At 32.9% G+C, this 12,740-nt stretch overlaps 1 protein-coding gene across 1 annotated transcript in view; it reads right to left on the bottom strand.

Moving 5' to 3' along the window:
• CCDC102B (coiled-coil domain containing 102B) overlaps positions 1 to 12,740 on the bottom strand; it is a 620,750-nt gene that overhangs the window by 242,067 nt on the left and 365,943 nt on the right.

A 12,740-nucleotide genomic window follows, 5' to 3' on the forward strand; every position in this document is an offset into this window, starting at 1 on the left:
ACAAGGGCAGATACGGGCCAAGGCAACACACACTGCCTAGCTCAGCTGAAGGGTGTGGAACTCAGCTCCAGAAGTCCCAGAAAAGCGGAACCTTTGAACTAGGGGCCACAGTTTCTGGCAGACACTTCCAGTTTGAGTGCAGGGGCTTTTCACGTCACCTGCTGCAGACATCCACACCCCACGGGGAAGCATAGGCTGGGCTTTGTGCCTTCTTTACAGTTCAATCTCAAACCTCAGGGAAGCCGCTAGAACACAACGCCCTCAAGGCACATCAGTGCTAGTCACCTCTGAGGCACTTCCAGGGAGTGGGTGGGGAACTCTCTCCCAGAGCTCTATCTTAGCTCAGGCCCAAGAGCCACTGCATCCATCCAGTCTGGGAGGAAGCTGGTAAAGAAGTAAATAAATAATTTCCTACCCCAGGGACAGACCCCAAAAGATTTTTTAAATATGAACAAAAAAGCCAGAAAAACTATAGATTCCTTCTACACAGAGAAAGAGCGGGTATCCAACCCCGAGGAAGTTAACAGCAAAGATTCAGCAGATAACAACCTAAAGGGGAACAATTCCTTCCCCCCCATCACATAACTCTCTCCTAGAAGAGACTATTAAAAAGTTAAGAGAGTTTGAAGAAAAATGGGGAAAGGAGAGGGAAGCTATGATAGAGAATAACAACGTCCTGAAATTGGAGTTGGAAAAAATAAAGAATTCACAGGAGATGCAGGGAAACAAAATTTGTGAATTAGAAAAGATTAAAAAATCACAGGAAAGTAGGATTTCTGAATTGGAAAAGATAAAAAAGTCTCAAGAAAATAGAATTTCTGAATGGGAAAAAGAAAATAATTCTCAAAAAAAAATTAGGGAAATGGAAAAAATTCAATAGAGCAAAATAATTCATTTAAAAACGAAATTGGGCATTTACAAAAAGAACTAAAAACTGTGAAAGAAGAAAATAACTCCTTAAAAGTCAGGATGGAACAAATACAAATGAATGATTCACAGAGAACCCAAGAATCAGTCAAACAAAACAAAACAAAAAAAAAAAAATGAGAAGCTGGAGAACAACGTCAAATACTTACTGGGAAAATCTATAGACCTGGAAAATAGGTCTAGGAGAGATAATCTGCGGATCATTGGACTATCAGAAAACTATGACCAAAAAAAGAGCCTAGATTCTATTTTACAGGAAATTATCAAAGAGAACTGTCCAGAGATAATAGAAACAGAAGGGAAAGTAGATGTGGAAAGAATTGACCGAACTCCTTCTGAAATAGACGCTAAAAAAAGAACACCACAGAATATAGTGACTAAGCTGCAGAATTACCACACAAAGGAGAAAATCCTGCAAGCAGCTAGAAAAAAACAATTTAAATACCAAGGTGCCACAATAAGGGTCACTCAAGATCTGGCTGCCTCCACATTAAAAGACAGAAGGGCCTGGAACCTGATATTCCGTAAGTCAAAAGATCAAGGACTGCAACCAAGAATGAACTACCCAGCTAAGTTTAGCATCTTTTTCCATGGAAGAAGATGGTCATTCAATGAAATAGAGGAATTCTATATGTTTCTAAGAAAAAAACCAGACTTAAACAAAAAATTTGATCTACATCCACAAGACTGAAGAGAAACAGAAAAAGGTACACAGAACCCTTGAGAACTGTAACTCTGTTGTGGGTATATAAAAAGTACTCAAGGATAATTTGATTTTACTGATATAAAAGAAAAAAAGGGGGTGTAGTAAAGGGAAGGAGGTTGTTTCAGAAAAAGGGGAAGGAATGATAAAAAGAGGGAAACTACACCCCAGGAAGAGGCATAGAAAATACACCATATCTGAGGGAAATTAGTAAGGGGGAGAATCATTGTGTGAATCTTACTCTCATCAGGAGAGGCTCAAAGAGTAAATAATTAACATATTTGTTTTTCAGAGAATTTTCTCTCACCTCATTAAAAGGGGGGAGAGAAAAAGGGAAAAGGAAAAGGAGAATAAGTGAAGGGACTTGGAGGGAAGGGGGAGGGATACTAAAAAAAAGGGAGGGTTGTGCGTCACAAGGGGGGTCTGTAAATTAAATATCGGGGAGGGCGATCAGGGGGATCAAGGGAAAAAGCATAATCTGGGGATAATATGATGGCAGGAAATACAGAATTAGTAATTTTAACTGTAAATGTGAATGGGATGAACGATCCCATCAAAGGGAGATGGATAGCAGATTGGATCAAAAATCAGAACCCTACAATATGTTGTCTGCAGGAAACACACTTAAAGCAGGGAGATACATACAAAATAAAGGTAAAAGGTTGGAGGAGAATCTATTATGCTTCAGGTAAAGCCAAAAAAGCAGGGGTAGCTATCCTTATCTCAGATCAAGCAAAAGCAGAAGTTGATCTAATTAAAAGAGATAAGGAAGGAAACTATATACTGCTGAAAGGTAGCATAAATAATAAAGCCATATCAATACTAAACATATATGCACCAAGTGGTATAGCATCTAACTTTCTAAAGGAAAAGTTAAGAGAGTTGCAAGAAGAAATAGACAGTAAAACTATAATAGTGGGAGATCTCAACCTTGCACTGTCAGATTTAGACAAATCAAACCACAAAAAAAACAAGAAAGAAATTAAAAAAGTAAATAGACCATTAGAAAAACTAGGTATGATAGACCTTTGGAGAAAACTGAATGGCAATAGAAAGGAATATACTTTCTTCTCAGCAGTTCATGGATCCTATACAAAAATAGACCATATATTAGGACATAAAGATCTCAAAATTAAATGTAGGAAGGCAGAAATAATAAATGCCTTCTTCTCAGACCACAATGCAATAAAAGCTACATTCAGTAACAAGTTAGGGATAAATAGACCAAAAAGTAATTGGAAACTGAATAATCTCATCTTAAAGAATGACTGGGTGAAAGAGCAAATTATAGAAACAATTAATAATTTCACCCAAGATAATGAAAATGATGAGACATCATACCAAAATCTGTGGGATGCAGCTAAAGCAGTAATAAGGGGAAATTTTATATCTTTAGAGGCTTATTTGAAGAAAATAGAGAAAGAGAAGATTAACGAATTGGGCTTGCAACTTAAAAGGCTAGAAAAAGACCAAATTAAAACCCCTCAACCAAAAATTAAACTTGAAATACAAAAATTAAAAGGAGAAATCAATAATGTTGAAAGTAAAAAAACTATTGAATTAATAAATAAAACCAAGAGTTGGTTTTATGAAAAAGCCAATAAAATAGATAAACCTTTGGTAAATCTGATCAGAAAAAAGAAAGAGGAAAATCAAATTGTTAGTCTTACAAATGAAAAGGGGGATCTTTCCACCAATGAAGAGGAAATTAGAGAAATAATAAGGAGTTACTTTGCCCAACTTTATGCCAATAAATTTGATAACTTAAGTGAAATGGATGACTTCGTCCAAAAATATAGGCTCCCAAGATTAACAGAGGAGGAAATAAATTGCTTAAATAGTCCCATTTCAGAAAAAGAAATAGAACAAGCTATTAATCAACTCCCCAGGAAAAAATCCCCAGGACCAGATGGATTCACATGTGAATTCTACCAAACATTTAAAGAACAATTAGCCCCAATGTTATATAAATTATTTGAAAAAATAGGGGATGAAGGAGTCCTACCAAACTCCTTTTATGACACAGACATGGTACTGATACCTAAACCAAGTAGATCGAAAACTGAGAAAGAAAATTATAGACCAATTTCCTTAATGAATATTGATGCTAAAATTTTAAATAAGATATTAGCAAAAAGACTTCAGAAAATCATCTCCAGGATAATACACTATGCAAGTAGGATTTATTCCAGGAATGCAGGGCTGGTTTAATATTAGGAAAACTATTAATATAATTGACCATATTAATAATCAAATTAATAAGAACCATATGATCATCTCAATAGATGCAGAAAAAGCATTTGACAAAATCCAACATCCATTCCTACTAAAAACTCTTGAGAGTATAGGAATAAATGGACTATTCCTTAGAATAATCAGGAGCATATATTTAAGACCGTCAGTAAGCATAATATGCAATAGAAATAAACTACAACCTTTCCCAGTAAGATCAGGAGTGAAACAAGGTTGCCCACTATCACCATTACTATTCAATATAGTACTAGAAACGCTAGCCTCGGCAATAAGAGCCGAGAAAGAGATTCAAGGAATTAGAGTAGGAAATGAGGAAATCAAACTATCACTTTTTGCAGATGACATGATGGTATACTTAGAGAACCCCAAAGACTCTGCTAAAAAGCTACTAGAAATAATTCAAAATTTCAGCAAAGTGGCAGGATACAAAATAAATCCACATAAATCCTCAGCATTTTTATATATCACTAACAAAATGCAACAGCAAGAGATACAAAGAGAAATTCCATTCCAAACAAATGTTGAGAGTATAAAGTATTTGGGAATCCATCTACCAAAGAAAAGTCAGGAATTATATGAGAAACATTACAAAACACTTGCCACAAAAATAAAGTCAGATTTAAATAATTGGAAAGATATTCAGTGCTCTTGGATAGGCCGAGCAAATATAATAAAGATGACAATACTCCCCAAACTAATCTATTTATTTAGTGCTATACCAATCAGACTCTCAAGAAACTATTTCAATGACCTAGAAAAAATAACAACAAAATTCATATGGAAGAATAAAAGGTCAAGAATTGCAAGGGATCTAATGAAAAAAAACTCAGAGGAAGGTGGTATAAGTGTACCTGATCTAAAGCTTTATTTTATAGCATCAGTCACCAAAACCATTTGGTATTGGCTAAGAAATAGACCGGTAGATCAGTGGAACAGATTAGATACAAAGGACAAAAAAGGGTACATCTATAGCAATCTAATCTTTGACAAACCCAAAGATACCAACATTAGGGATAAAAATTCATTATTTGGAAAAAACTGTTGGGAAAACTGGAAATTAGTATGGCAGAAATTAGATATAGATCCACACTTAACACCATATACCAAGATAAGATCAAAATGGGTCCATGATTTAGGCATAAAGAGGGAGATAATAAATAGATTAGAGGAACAGAGGATAGTCTACCTCTCAGACCTGTGGAGGAGGAAGGAATTTATGACCAGAGGAGAACTAGAGATCATTATTGATCACAAAATAGAAGATTTCAATTACATCAAACTAAAAAGTTTCTGTACAAATAATACTAATGCAAACAAGATTAGAAGGGAAGTAACAAATTGGGAAAATATTTTTAAAAGCAAAGGTTCTGACAAAGGTCTCATTTCCAAAAGATATAGAGAACTGACCCTAATTTATAAGAAACCGAACCATTCTCCAATTGATAAATGGTCAAAGGATATGAACAGACAATTCTCAGATGAAGAAATTGAAACTATTTCCACTCACATGAAAGAGTGTTCCAAATCACTACTGATTAGAGAAATGCAAATTAAGACAACTCTGAGATACCACTACACACCTGTCAGATTGGCTAAGATGACAGGAACAAATAATGATGAATGTTGGAGGGGATGTGGGAAAACTGGGACACTAATGCATTGCTGGTGGAGTTGTGAAAGACTCCAGCCATTCTGGAGAGCAATTTGGAACTATGCCCAAAAAGTTATCAAACTGTGCATTCCCTTTGACCCAGCAGTGCTACTACTGGGCTTATATCCCAAAGAAATACTAAAGAGCGGAAAGAGACCTATATGTGCCAAAATGTTTCTGGCAGCTCTTTTTGTTGTAGCTAGAAACTGGAAGATGAATGGATGTCCATCAGTTGGAGAATGGTTGGGTAAATTATGGTATATGAAGGTTATGGAATATTATTGCTCTGTAAGAAATGACCAGCAGGAGGAATACAGAGAGGCTTGGAGAGACTTACATCAACTGTTGCTGAGTGAAATGAGCAGAACCAGAAGATCACTGTACACTTCAACAACAATGCTGTATGAAGATGTATTCTGATGGAAGTGGATATCTTCAACATAAAGAAGATCCAACTCACTTCCAGTTGATCAATGATGGACAGAGGTAGCTACACCCAGAGAAGAAACACTGGGAAGTGAATCTAAATTGTTAGCACTAATATCTGTCTGCCCAGCTTACATGTACCTTCGGAATCTAATGCTTATTGTGCAACAAGAAAATGGTATTTACACACATGTATTGTGTCTAGGTTATATTGTAACACAAGTAAAATGTATGGGATTGCCTGTCATTGGGGGGAGGGAGTAGAGGGAGGGGGGGGATAATTTGAAAAAATGAATACAAAGGATAATATTTTTTAAAAAAATAAATAAAAGTCATTGTAACAATGTCAAAAAAAAAATCAGGATTGTATTTTAAACTAGAATATAACTTACTTGACCAGTATTTACTAAAAGCCTACTATGTTTAAACACTGTGTTAGACCCTGATACTTTATTATGGATAAATAAACAGGGAAAATTCTTTAGGAGAAATAGAAGAAAAACAAGATATTCCCAAAATGAACTGTAGCTTTCCTATTATGCCCTTTAGAAGTGTGACTTGAAAGTTAACAATTTTCCATGTTGTATTTGTTTTTGTGCCTGGGTGTCAAATCTAATAAATTGATTTATTTCTCTAAGGGTTTTTTAAAGAATTCTTTATTTTATGGTAGTCTCGGGCTTGTAGCTTCAATACTAGGGAATTTTTTCTAAAGAACTTTAGAGTTATTTCCCCTAGAAATTATCCATAAAACTTACTTAAAATAATTTTTGAGTTGAAATGTCTGATCCTAGTATTTATGGTAACAACCATACCTCTGGATGTAATTTTATAATGTGAGAACAAGGAATCTGACACCTTAGAATAAGAATTCAATAACACAGTCAAGAATATTTGAAATTGTATTTAGAATATTTTCTCTTGAAAAAATGAGCTTTCAGATTTTAAAGCTTCCTTTGTTACACAGCATAATCATACAAAAGTTGTTTTTTACTGGAAAATATCTAATTTTTGTTTTCTTATAGATATGGCGTTTGTACATGATCAAACTAAAAATTGCCTTCACCAAATACATACATACATACACACACACACACACACACACACACACACACACACACACACACAAATACTTTTATCTTAATTAAATTATTGAATATCAACATTCAGAGGAAAAAACAATGAATTTGGATTTAGAGAAGCAGGTTGAATTTCTAGTTCTCTCAAAAACCACCTGCATTATCTTTGAAAAATACCTCACTGTAATTCCCTCATTTGTACAAAGAAGAGATTGAACTAGATAAATGTCACTGAAAGTACCTTCTACATTAAAACTATGATAATTTGATCAATGTCTGAAATTTCTAGATTATTACCTAAATTTGAGATTTGTTAATATTTTAATGTCAAAAATATGACTGATGATTAAAATAACTCTTAGAACAGAATTGTAATTTGTTTCTGTGAAAACTGTTTTTAAAAGATTTTCTCTCCTTGAATGCAAATTTAATGTCTTCAAAGCCTTTTCTTTTTCTTCCTCAAAAGCTTACCTTCTAAAAAGATTCTCCTTTTCAGTAATTCCAATTTGTCCAAAAAACCCTGACCTCATCAATACTAAAGTTCCTTTTTGTACTTTCTGAAAAATAAAAGCAAGTAAAGAAACACTTTTTAAGAGACTAAAATGTCACAAACATTGTTCTAAGTGCTTTACAAATATTATCTCATTTGATATCAACCCTGAAAGGTGGGTAAACTACTATCACCATTTCGAAGTTGAGGAACCTAAGGCACAAAAAATTTAGGTGATTTTCCTGGGATCACCCAGCTAGGAAATAGCTGATGCTGGATTTGATTTCAGATATTTCTTACACTACACCCAATGTTCTACCCATAATAGCACTCTAAATGTGGGCACCAAAAAAAAAAATAATAATAATCTTGGAAATATTGTATTAGCCAAACACTTAAATGTTCAAAATATAACAAATCAATTTTCCATTTGAAGCAAACCCACGCTAATGCTTATATAATAAAACTTATAATAAGGGGATAAAACGATTTATCTCTTGTATAGACTCTAAAGCACAGACTCTAAAAAGACTCATTTGAAGATAAGTAATTTTGTGGGGCTTTTTGTTTGTTTTGTTTTGTTTTTGATATAAAAATACTTTTCCACCAGTGAGCTAAAGCACATTCATAGATTTCAAGTATATTTCCATGAGTCACTTCTGATGGAAAAAAATTAGGAGCTATTTTATTATAACTTATTTTAGCAATATCTGCTAATAGAATGTGCATTGAAACTGGCTGCTCAGGGACCATGAATTTTCAAACATCTTAGAGAGAAAAAAAAAGGCAGTGTTAGCCCAGGGAGAATTTCATCCTGCTTTTCTACAAGTTTATAATCATAAAAACCTCAACAAATTTCTGAATCCCAAAGAAATAATAAAACTTTTCCTATCCAATTGGCTGAGTAACAACAAAGATATTAAGAGAATAAGTTCCTTAAAGTATGATAATTAAAGGAGCTATAGATGGGGAGACTATTCTTTCTATTTCTGGTGTTTGAAATCACTAAGAGTTGTGAACTAAATTTCTAAATAATTAGAAATAAGATTGTTTGTTTTTGCTTTATTCATTTCTGCATCTTATAAATAAGGCCTAGTTTAATTTTATTCTGGTGGTTCAAATACAGCTTGGGCATATGTCTTCAGAAAAAGGATGGAAATTTTCACTATCACAACATATTTAATGCAATTAATATTGATAGAAGTATAAGAATCATATCACTTAAGACGCTAGAATTGTAAGATCTGTATATCACCAGTAGGATCCTCCATATTATAAACTTGAAGAGAGTCTATTGTACATGTGAAAAAATGGAATGTGAGATTCTTTGTCTTACCTTGCCTTCTACTAACTTGTCATTTAAGGTCCAGGTGTCATTCCCAAATCATAATGCCTGAAGTCAGGCCATTATTTGCATCAAATGCTTATTAGAACTTCACATTCTGTCCTTGATATTCACAGATCAGATAGGCTAGTTTTGTCTTATCTTTCCAGGAAGCAAAACTCCACATCATTTCATGAACATGATTTATAAACCATGCTCTGGCAGAGAACACTTTTACCTTTTTGTGAAGTTTCTTTGTTTTCTTTATGTTGTTTCAGTGTACACTTCTTAAGAGAATGGACTGTCTTAATTTCTTCAAATTGCGTACTCCTTAATGAGCATAATGCATGACACAAAGTAAAGTTCTCACTGGATGACGTTTTTCTTTATATGTATGTACCTATGAATCTAAAAAGGATAAAAGCACAGACAACAGAGTGCTTATGTGGGTCACATAAAAATGGAAGTTTGTATGAAATATTGGGGAGGCAAAAATTTCTTAAAGGCCTCGAATAATTGAACCAAATCAAATAAGGCAATATTAGGCTAAATAAAATTCTTAATACTTAAATTGTTTTCATCAAAATTTAGCAATATCATATTTCCATTAATCATATTTTATTTTTTTGCTTTAGAAAATTATGGTGAATTCTGAACAAAAGTTTTTATTTAAGCAAATGCAAAATCTAATGTTTTAGTTAAAAATGTTAAACATATGATGGCAATGGCCTGCCTCCACAATAGAAAAAGAGACAGCAGCTTAAGTGAGCTATTTCTAATATAACAACAATTTGATGTGAATATCAAACATTAATATAATTATGGGCTGTAAAGAAAAGATCTTAATGAAATAGAACACAGAGGAGGTTATCCAATATGACAAAGGAGCTAAAAAATGTGTTATTATAGAGCTTACTGAAGAACCTAGGGATGCTTAGGATAGAGAAGGAAAGACTTTTAGGAAGTTGAATAATAATACAGAAGTACATTAAAGAAGTACAAAACAATGAAGAGACAATGTTGTTACTATTTGCAAGAATAAATAAAACTTCATAAAGGAGGAAGTATTCTAGTTTTCACAAGTTCCATATATTGTAGTAATAGTTGTAATTTGAAAATACATATTTCAACTAAATTTGAAAAAACTAACATTTGGAACTGAAATGGAAAACCTTGTATGGTACTGTTTTCCTCATTAGTGGAGATACTTACTAGGGGCTATCTCATAATGATGACTTAGTAGAGAGATTCCTTACTTAGTTTTTATTTTAACTAGATTAAGATAAAATTTCTAATCTTAAATAATGGGCAACAATTTATTATATCTAGATAAAGCTATTGCTACTCATTTACCTGATCAAACATGTCAATAAGATTTATTCAACTTTTTTGAAAGTACTCAAAGTTTACTCTACATTTCACCTAGTTGTATACATTAAGACATGACTCTTACCCAGAACAATACTGCTTACTATCAAGAGGTTAAGCCCAACCACATTAATATAGACAAATAAAACAAACACAAAACCATGTACCTACATAGATGTCAAAAGAACTTGAAATGAATGAAATTCAAATCCAAGTGTGGTTAATCAGTAAAGGTACCATTAAACAAATGAATTTTATGGTTTTGAAGGCTGGTAGAGATGAAGTTTTTTTTTTTTGTTTGTTTGTTTGTTTTGTTTTGTTTTGTTTTAGAGAAGGCAAAGAATGGTATTCTAAACAGATGTAAGTACATGCAAAAAGTCTGATGATATAGAAGACTTCAAGGTATACAGATATAGACACTTTGAGCAGAATTTCTTTTCTGAATTATAACTAAGCACAGAATCAGGTAGAAATCAATAATAATTAAACAGAGAAAAGAATAAAAGAACAATTAGTGGAAGGAATGGAAGCATGATGTATTGGAAGACAAATAAAAAAGCAAGAGTGTCCTAAATCTGCAATTCATTGATGTGAGGAATGATTTGTGTGGAACCTTCAGACACTGACATAGATCGGCAACTTATTTGTATCATATGTACTCAAAGAGTATTCTGGATAATGGATATTTTAATTTCTTTATGCATGCTTATACAACTAGCATTTTAAGAGTCAGAGTCTTTCAATTTTGGTCATGGTGATTACAAAAGAACTTTTTATTCATCACACAATATGCCTCTCAAATCCCACATTATTTAATTTATACATAAAAAGCTCTGGGAAATCAATTTTATTTTCAAGTGTGGAGAGTGTCAAGACTGAAATTAAGTAAAAGGATAAACAACACAATTATAAATGGACCATTACACAATTATTGAAAGAACATAAAATAAATTATAGCAAATGCAGAGGCATGCATGAACCACATGAGTGCTCAATGGGCTTTATTTTCTATCATAAATTTGAAAAATGTATAAGGTGAGTAGGGATATTAAACAAGCAAAAGATAAAGAAAAAGGTGAATAGCTAGATGGGAGTCATTTTATATACAATTGCTTTATTTGAGCCATATTATTTGTTTTAAATACTATTTTATTTTTCCAATTACAATAAATAACATTTTAATTGTATTGAATTTTAATAAAATTTTAGCTCCAGATTTTCTTCTTCCTTTTCCCTTTTTCCTCAGAGGGTAAGCAATTTGAGAGAGGTAATATATATGCAATTGTGCAAAACTTATTTATAGTTATCAGTTATGTGGTGAAAAAAGAAACAGAACAACATAAAGAAGTGCAAATAGCATGCTTTGATCTGCATTCATATTCCCATGTCTGGATATGCATAGCATTCTCCATGAGTCTTTTGGGATGTCTTGACTCATTGTATATCTGAGAAGAGCAATGTTAATCACAGTTGAATATTGTACAATGTTATTATTGTGTACACTGTTCCCCTGACTCTATTTAATTCTCTTTGCATCACTTCATGTAAGTTTTTCTAGTTGTTGTTATTGTTTTTCCTTAAATGTGCCTTGAACCAAACATTCTTAAAAGATATGCCTTCTTAAAGGCATAAGAACAGAGAAAATTAGTTCCTGAGGAATAACTTTGTTATTGACAAAGCTGAATGCTGAGTTTAAATGAATCATTCGTTATACTCATTGTAAAATAGGTCGACAAAATTCCCCTTTCTAAATACACTGCTTCACTTCCTGTCATATGGGAGGGCAAAACTTGAACGATGATGATAATGATGATGGAAAATGAAGAAAGGAAATGCCTATCTTTTTGGCCTCTAGAATTTTTCAATAAAGCAGAGAAAAATTTAACTCAACAGATGTTATTTGATGTGTACTACTAAGAGCAGATAATATATTTTAATTTTTCCTTAGACTAGTCAACTTCATTGAAAGGCTGAACTAGAATATTCAAGAAGCCATCAAAATATAAAAATAAAAATATAGGAAATGAGATGAAAACAACAGAGACAACATAAAGCCCTTTGTTCATCCACATAATACAATTCAAATTAGGAATATGGGGAGTAAATTATTCTCAACTAGAACCCAATAGTGGTGAAATATCAACCTCCTGATTATCAGTTGAAATCAAATCGTGTGTTCAACATTCTGGCCTGAGCAATAATTGGGACTTCAGTCACTGTATCAGGACTTTGTTTCTTGCATTTGGAGAAGATTGAAAATCCTGCCAGAAATGTGTCACATAATCCTTTGGCTACTAATAGTGTTCAAATGTGAGGTGCTAAAGAAAATCTAAGTGTTCACTTCCTGAAAACTTTGAGTCCAGGTCTATCCTATAGACTATCCTATATCTAGGAAAAAAATTTTATGGTTCAGGTATAAAGTGGCACTAAATTTTAAATATAACTTTATATTTTATTTTGCATCTTATTCCAGTTATGATTTATATCATTATGAGAATCTTTGCTGAAGAAACATTGTACAT

This window comes from Sminthopsis crassicaudata, chromosome 1, assembly GCF_048593235.1.
Source record: "Sminthopsis crassicaudata isolate SCR6 chromosome 1, ASM4859323v1, whole genome shotgun sequence".
Lineage (NCBI taxonomy): Eukaryota > Metazoa > Chordata > Mammalia > Dasyuromorphia > Dasyuridae > Sminthopsis > Sminthopsis crassicaudata.